The 6,732-nt window shown below is 34.6% G+C and overlaps 1 long non-coding RNA gene across 1 annotated transcript; it reads right to left on the minus strand.

Moving 5' to 3' along the window:
- Positions 1–3,105: 3,105 nt before the first annotated feature.
- On the minus strand, positions 3,106–6,026 carry LOC117281083 (uncharacterized). Its single transcript, XR_004511694.2, has 2 exons — positions 5,548–6,026; positions 3,106–3,608 (listed from the first exon to the last, which is right to left on the minus strand). It is a non-coding gene; the product is annotated as an uncharacterized lncRNA (long non-coding RNA).
- Between the last annotated feature and the right edge of the window lie 706 nt (positions 6,027–6,732).

Here is a 6,732-nt window from a genome sequence, read left to right on the forward strand (position 1 = left end):
GTTTTTCAAAATTTCGACAGAGTTTCGAAATGTTTCAAATACCTACCTCACTCTTGTTTTTTTTTCTTGATTTTCTTTCCCTATTCTAGAAGTCGGTCAACATACAACCCGAAGCAAATGAATACATAAGTAGCACGTAATGCATCAGGATGGTCTTTTAATTTGGGTACACCTGTCCTGGACGGACCCAACCCATGTGTTGAGTCCCAAAGTCAAATGCACGTGATGCAAACAAACGTTCCTACTAGGGATCCGGGTGAGGCTATGTTATTCTAAGTTTAAATCTTGAGTGTATTTTTCTAGACCTGGCTTACCCGAGCAGACAACTCGAGCCGAGGGAGGCAGCGTACTGGGAATACAGAAGCTTTACCGGCTTTGCAACTTGTCCGAACCTCATTCTAAAATTAGGATATGACTCTAACAGAAAAGAAGCCCCGCGAACGCACGCTTCCTAGAAGATTTAGAAGACTCGGAGAGAAGAAGCATTTCGTAGCAGTTTATATACAATTCACACAATATCAAAGCGGTAAAAAAAAGCGGTATTTAGCACATTAGGCTCAAACACGTAAAAATCAGACAATCATGAAAGCCAATCATAACAGCTATTCTAAGCTCGAATTCTGAACCCTGAACCAGAGATTCTGGGTTCTTATCCCCAGCAGAGTCGCCAGAGCTGTCACACCTCCTTTTTCCCGAGGGGAATATGGGATAAGGGAGTTTTTTCAATTAAAGTGACATTGTTCGAAATGAGACTATTTATTTATTCTGAATCACCACTTGGAATAATTTATGGTGTCCCAAGTCACCGGTTTATTTTAAATCCCAAATCGAGGAAATTTGACTCTTATTTATGGTCCGCGAATACAGAAGACCGGGTAAGGAATTTTATTAACCCGGGAGAAGGTGTGAGGCACTCCCGAGTTCCGTGGTTTTAGCACGGTCTCTTAACTATTTTTAATTTACCTAATTATCTGATTTGTTATATATTTAAAACCTATTGTGTATTTTTACTTTTCAACCGCTTTTAATTATGTATGGAATTATTTCTGGAACAAGTCACGATGTCGTACACTTGTTGTTTTGGTGCTCATCACAAATCGCGCCACATGAAATGCACTCGCGAGTTACGACATGCTTATTTTATTATTGTTTGGAGTTATGGTCGGGTCACATGAAATGCACACCCGAATGGACTTTACGTATCGTGACCATGCTACGGGAACCGTACCCATAGTCACGATGATTTATTTATCGCGCCTAAAGCAACTAGCGCGTGTTCGTGAGTTATTTTCTTAAACCATTTTGAGATTGCTTGTGAGGTCATGAATTATGAAAATTATTGTGAGAGGTTGAAAAATTAAACAAAAATAAAGACAATATAACGAAAGCAGTATACGTATCATTATTCTTATGCTTATCTTAATCAGATTCAAATAAAATTCATATTGGTTCATCAACAAAAGCTAATAAATCTATTACCCCCTTATGAGCAAGATTCCAGTTTTATCAATAAAAAATATAACATGTTAGTTTTCAAGACTAAACTATACCCGTATCACGTCATTACTTCAAAGAATTCAAAAGTTTAATCCCAAACGATTTTACTGCTTAAAATGGAAACCAACCAACTGAAGAACCAAATTATCAAATTAAAATTGAACTCATGAATCAGTTACTTCAGTCATACAAGCACAAACTTATTATCCAAATAAAAATCTTAGTATCCATGAATTGAACAGTAATGGGATAAAACAAAAACTCATGCCTAACTACCGTAAACATGGAACTAATTAAAATAAGAGAATTCAAGAATTTAATACCCAAAAGATAGGAAAGAATCAGACCTTTGTATTTAAGAAGAATATCCAAATCAAATCTCTCACAGAGCAGTTGTGAGATGGAATCAAAATCCAAAAATTGATAACGGAACTTGAAAAGAAAAACGATCTGGCCCGCGACCGGAAAAACCTCCAAACCGCGAACTCGACTCGATCGGAACAGAATACCACCGCAACCGACCTCGGCAATGGCTATTTTCGTGTATCGTTTCAGTGATGAGCTACAGGTGGAAGAGCTAAGGATGGCGTTGACCGGGATGCTGTTACGAGAGCTGCGTCACTACCATCTATGCGTAACAGTTGCTGCCATCTTTCTTAGCTCTCTCTGTTTTCTTTCGTGCCCTCCTCCTGTGAGAATGAGAGAGGAGCCTCTTTTATTTTAGGGTTTTTTTTTTTTTTGAATTTTTTAGGTTATGTGGGTTTTGGGCTAAGAGGAATGGGCCATCCAAATTTGGGCTCAAATTTTGGACTCTTTAATTCTAAAGGTCCATAAATTAAGAAACTTAATAATTTTAATATATACTATTAAATGTAAAATTAATTCCAATTAATTAAGGCAAACTATATGAAATTATTTTTTGTATTTTTCAATTTTTGTTCTTTAAAACTAGAATTAAAATTAATAATAAAGTGAAATCCTATAGAAATAAACTTCAATAAATATTCTAAAAATACTAAGACTATTAAAGATAATTCTGATGTGCGGGTCAAAAATTACATGCTTACAATCCAAATCAATTAACTATCCAAGGTAATCAAGAATATTATTTTTCTATTAATCTACTGTTGCGAAAATTAAACAAGTATCAAAAAAATTAACAAGAACACAAAAGTTTGTTATTGGATTTTACTGTGAGAAGATGAAGATTCCAGGGTTGTAGTCGATTTATCAATCCTATTGAGTTCATAATTACACCTGTTAATCTGAATTATCTATGCTCGCTAGTTGACCGGATCATTTATGTAAATAACATATTTCCACAATACTATCTATTTACCCACAATATATTAATCTTATATTTCTATGTTATTGAATATATCATGAACAAAGAAAATATGGCATTCAACTAAGCAAGATCGTTAGGTATATTCCTATCCTAATCGCAAAATCTTTCCACGAGCCACGAGTTCAGAAACAAACTTTCTTTAATTCTACTCTAATTTAAACATGTCTTTTTTTCCAAGCATAGCATAGTTAGTGGGGTGCGGTAGCTACAACAATTTACAAGTTAAAACTAGAATTAAAGAAACAACCACGAGACGATAATTCGAATTAACGAAGATGTAATTAATAAACGTCAATATTCATGCCAACCACAACCCTAGAAACTAGAGTACTTAGCCACTCATGTTCGTAGTAACAATTATCCAAATATATTGCATAAATAAATTACAAAGAAATGGTGAAGAGATGAATAACTCTATGATTTTTCTCTTCAAAGTTGTTCAACACTGTGCTTTTTCCTCCAAAAACCATCCCACTTCTCACTAATCACGTTTAAAAAGTATTTATAGGCTAGGGTCGGAGTCTTAAAGTCCAAAACTGAGTAGAAAATATTTTAATTCACGGATTGGGGGTACTGAACACCTGACCTCGCGGTGCCAGATCTGGGGCGCACCTGGAGCCTCGCGAGGCCAGGACTGGCGCGAGCTAACGGTGGCCTTAAGCCAGACGTCGCCTGGCTTGATTTTTTCACGTTTTCGTGTTCTTTTCTTGTATTTTCGTCACCATTTTGTACAACCTTCACTCGTCTTTATGCTTCAATGATCCTACACATAAGACAACGTAGTTAAGCTCAAACGTCTCACATATTAACCTCAAAACACGACGTAAGCTAAGCATTTTTTAGCCAAACATTAGAATGCTCTATCAGTGTTAAATTTGTAATAGCCAGCAGTAGGTCGCGTCCATTTAACATGAATGGTTTTCTGTGTTGTGGTTTTGCTCTTATCGGTAGTAAATTTAAATTCTAAAGCTCTCGTAGTTGCCAGGTGAGAGGAGAGAATATCAGAATTGTCCGGATTTCAATTACTTGGTATCATTGGTTTATTTATCCAAATTTTACATAAATTAAGCAAGAATTGGCTCAATATATTCAGAGAGGCCATAAAGTCAAAATGTGTACTATAGAATTGTGCCATTACCGGTAAACACAGGACTAGAATTTAATGCTCAAAACTAACTTGTTTCCACGTAAAGTTCTAAGTTACCAGTAATGATTTACACCGGAAGGTCCCCAACAATTCAAAATTGTCATTCGTTACTTCACTTTCTACTACGTACGATATTGACATCCCAACAACCCCAAGCCTAACTTAATTATTACCCTAAAACAATTCTCCATCCTAATAAAACTTTCTTTTTAGTTTCTCTCATAAATTCAAATTAAAATAAACCACCATATTTTAAATTAAGTTAAATTTTAACTTGACATTATATTTTAATATCCATTTTGTTAAACAACTTTGTAACTCAATATACTCCAACTGTTCAAAATAATTGTATTTTATGGAATTTCACTCTTTATTTTATATTTATTTCTCACTGACTGAATTCAAGTAGATAGATAATACTTATAATTTTAGATAAGAAAGAATTAACCAGTTTGACCCTAGCATTATTGGAGAGATTAATATGATGAATATCAAAGAATAAATTAATTGCTCCCTTTGTGTCACACCTCCTTTTTTCCGCAGTGGGATAGAGAGTTTTTCCAATTTAAGTGACACTAATCGAAATGTGATTATTTATTTATTAGAGTCGCCACTTGGAATAATTTATGGTGTCCCAAGTCACCGGTTTATTTTAAATCCCAAATCGAAAAAATTTAACTCTATTTATGGTCCGCGAACACAAAAGACCGGGTAAGGAATTCTGTTAACCCGGGAGAAGGTGTGAGGCACTCCCGAGTTCCGTGGTTTTAGCACGGTAGCTTAACTATTAATACTTGGCCTAATTATCTGATTTAATACATATTTGAAACTTACGGGGCATTGTTTATCTTCTAACAACATTTAATTATTTATGGAATTATTTCTGGAACAAGTCACGATGTCGTACACTTGTCGTTTTGGCACACGTCGCAAACCGCGCCACATGAAATGCACCCGCGATTTACGACATGCTTATTTTTATTATTGTTTGAAGTTGTGGTCGAGTCACGTGAAACGCACACTCAAATTGGGGTTACGTATCATAACTATGCCACGGGAACCGTACCCATAATCACAATTATTTATTATTAATCGCGCCTAAAGCAGCTACGTAGGTTTATGAGTATTAACGGCCTAAGCATGCCAAAACTAACAAATTTCAAACCATCTCATTAAGTAAACTAAAGATCCCAAAAACTAAAGAAAATAGTACTGCGAGTTACGAATTAAAAGCAGAATCTATGAGATTAAATATTTTTCCTAAATGTGACGACCAAAGAAAACCTTAAATTCTGTTGGAAATAACCTACTAATATATTATTGAAAAGGAAGAATGCCAACAAAAGAAATTAAATTTTCAAAATATACTACTATAAACTATCAGAAGAACTGTAAAATAATATATGCATATAAGAATAGAAATTCTAATACTTTTGGTTTAAGAGCTTTTAAGACTATCTTAATTTAACAACTAATCACACAAGGGCACTTATCTTGCTCTCAGATCATTCAACATATAAGCAAGCATGTAAATAAGAACAGAGAAGAGAGGGACCTTTAAGAAGCTTTCTTCAATATATGAGTTTGATTACAATGAACTCTGGCGAAGCAGATCTGGACCATACAATAGAAACGACAACGGGAGCTGGAGCCGTGAACCGCGAACGGCGACGGAAATACGTCGGACTCCTTAAGCATAAACCAAATACAACCACCTCATGCTACACTCCCTTTTTTATTTTTCTTCTTAGATATGACTAGATCAACTGTGAACTAAACTAAGGGGTGAATGTTTTCTTTCTATTTTTGAAATCGGGAGATTTACCAGCAAAGAAAACTATTCATTTTTTGTTTTCTTTCTCAAAACTCCAAAGAAACGGAAAGGGAAAAAGTTTAGGGGTGGGGTGCTGTGGAAAAATGACTAAGGTGTGCGGCTGGTTTCCCTTTTTTGGAGATCTCCTGAAGGATGTACTCGTCTCTATTTTCTCTGTTTTTTGTGTGTGTCTCTTGTGGCTGAAGTGGGGGAATTAGCTTAGGATTTTTTGGTGTTAATTTGGTTTTTATATGGTAGTGGGGAGTGAGTATTGGCCTTTGGATGAAAGTAGATCAATGGCTATGATTAAGGGAGGGTTTTGATGGGTGAGAAAAGGATTTGAGCTAAAAGATATTGTGAAGAATATGTCTTTATCTTATTGGGCCACTAAAATTCGAAAATGAGCTCCCAATTTGCCCAAATTAAATTCTTTCTCATTGAATAAAAATAAAAATACTATCAAAATATACTAATTAATCTTAGTTAATAAGAATACATTATTAAAGTGAACTATATATTAAAATAAAAATATTTTTGGTATTTTTTATTTAATGTTATAAATATTATAAAATACTAATAAGCTAAAAAACATTATAGAACTATTTTTGTGTTTTCAAACTTATGTTTTAAAATTAAAACTAAAAATTGACTGAAATCCTATTAAAAATAAAAATAAACAAATATTTTTGAAATACTACTTTTAAAAGTTGCGCGGGTCAAAAATTACGTGCTTACTGCTGCCCCTCTTTGCTTGAAAATACATAGTGTTTTTGAGAAAAGAATCAAGTAAGCGACGTAATTGATTTCTGACCCGACACTTATTCAAAATGATTATGACCGAGCCCTGGTATCCGAGCTGCCTACATATCCTTGGCTATAAAGAAATCAGGCCACGTGTAGTTCAGAAGTGAATGAAGTGATGGAGTG

Source organism: Nicotiana tomentosiformis, chromosome 7, assembly GCF_000390325.3.
Source record: "Nicotiana tomentosiformis chromosome 7, ASM39032v3, whole genome shotgun sequence".
In the NCBI taxonomy this organism is placed as follows: Eukaryota; Viridiplantae; Streptophyta; class Magnoliopsida; order Solanales; family Solanaceae; genus Nicotiana; species Nicotiana tomentosiformis.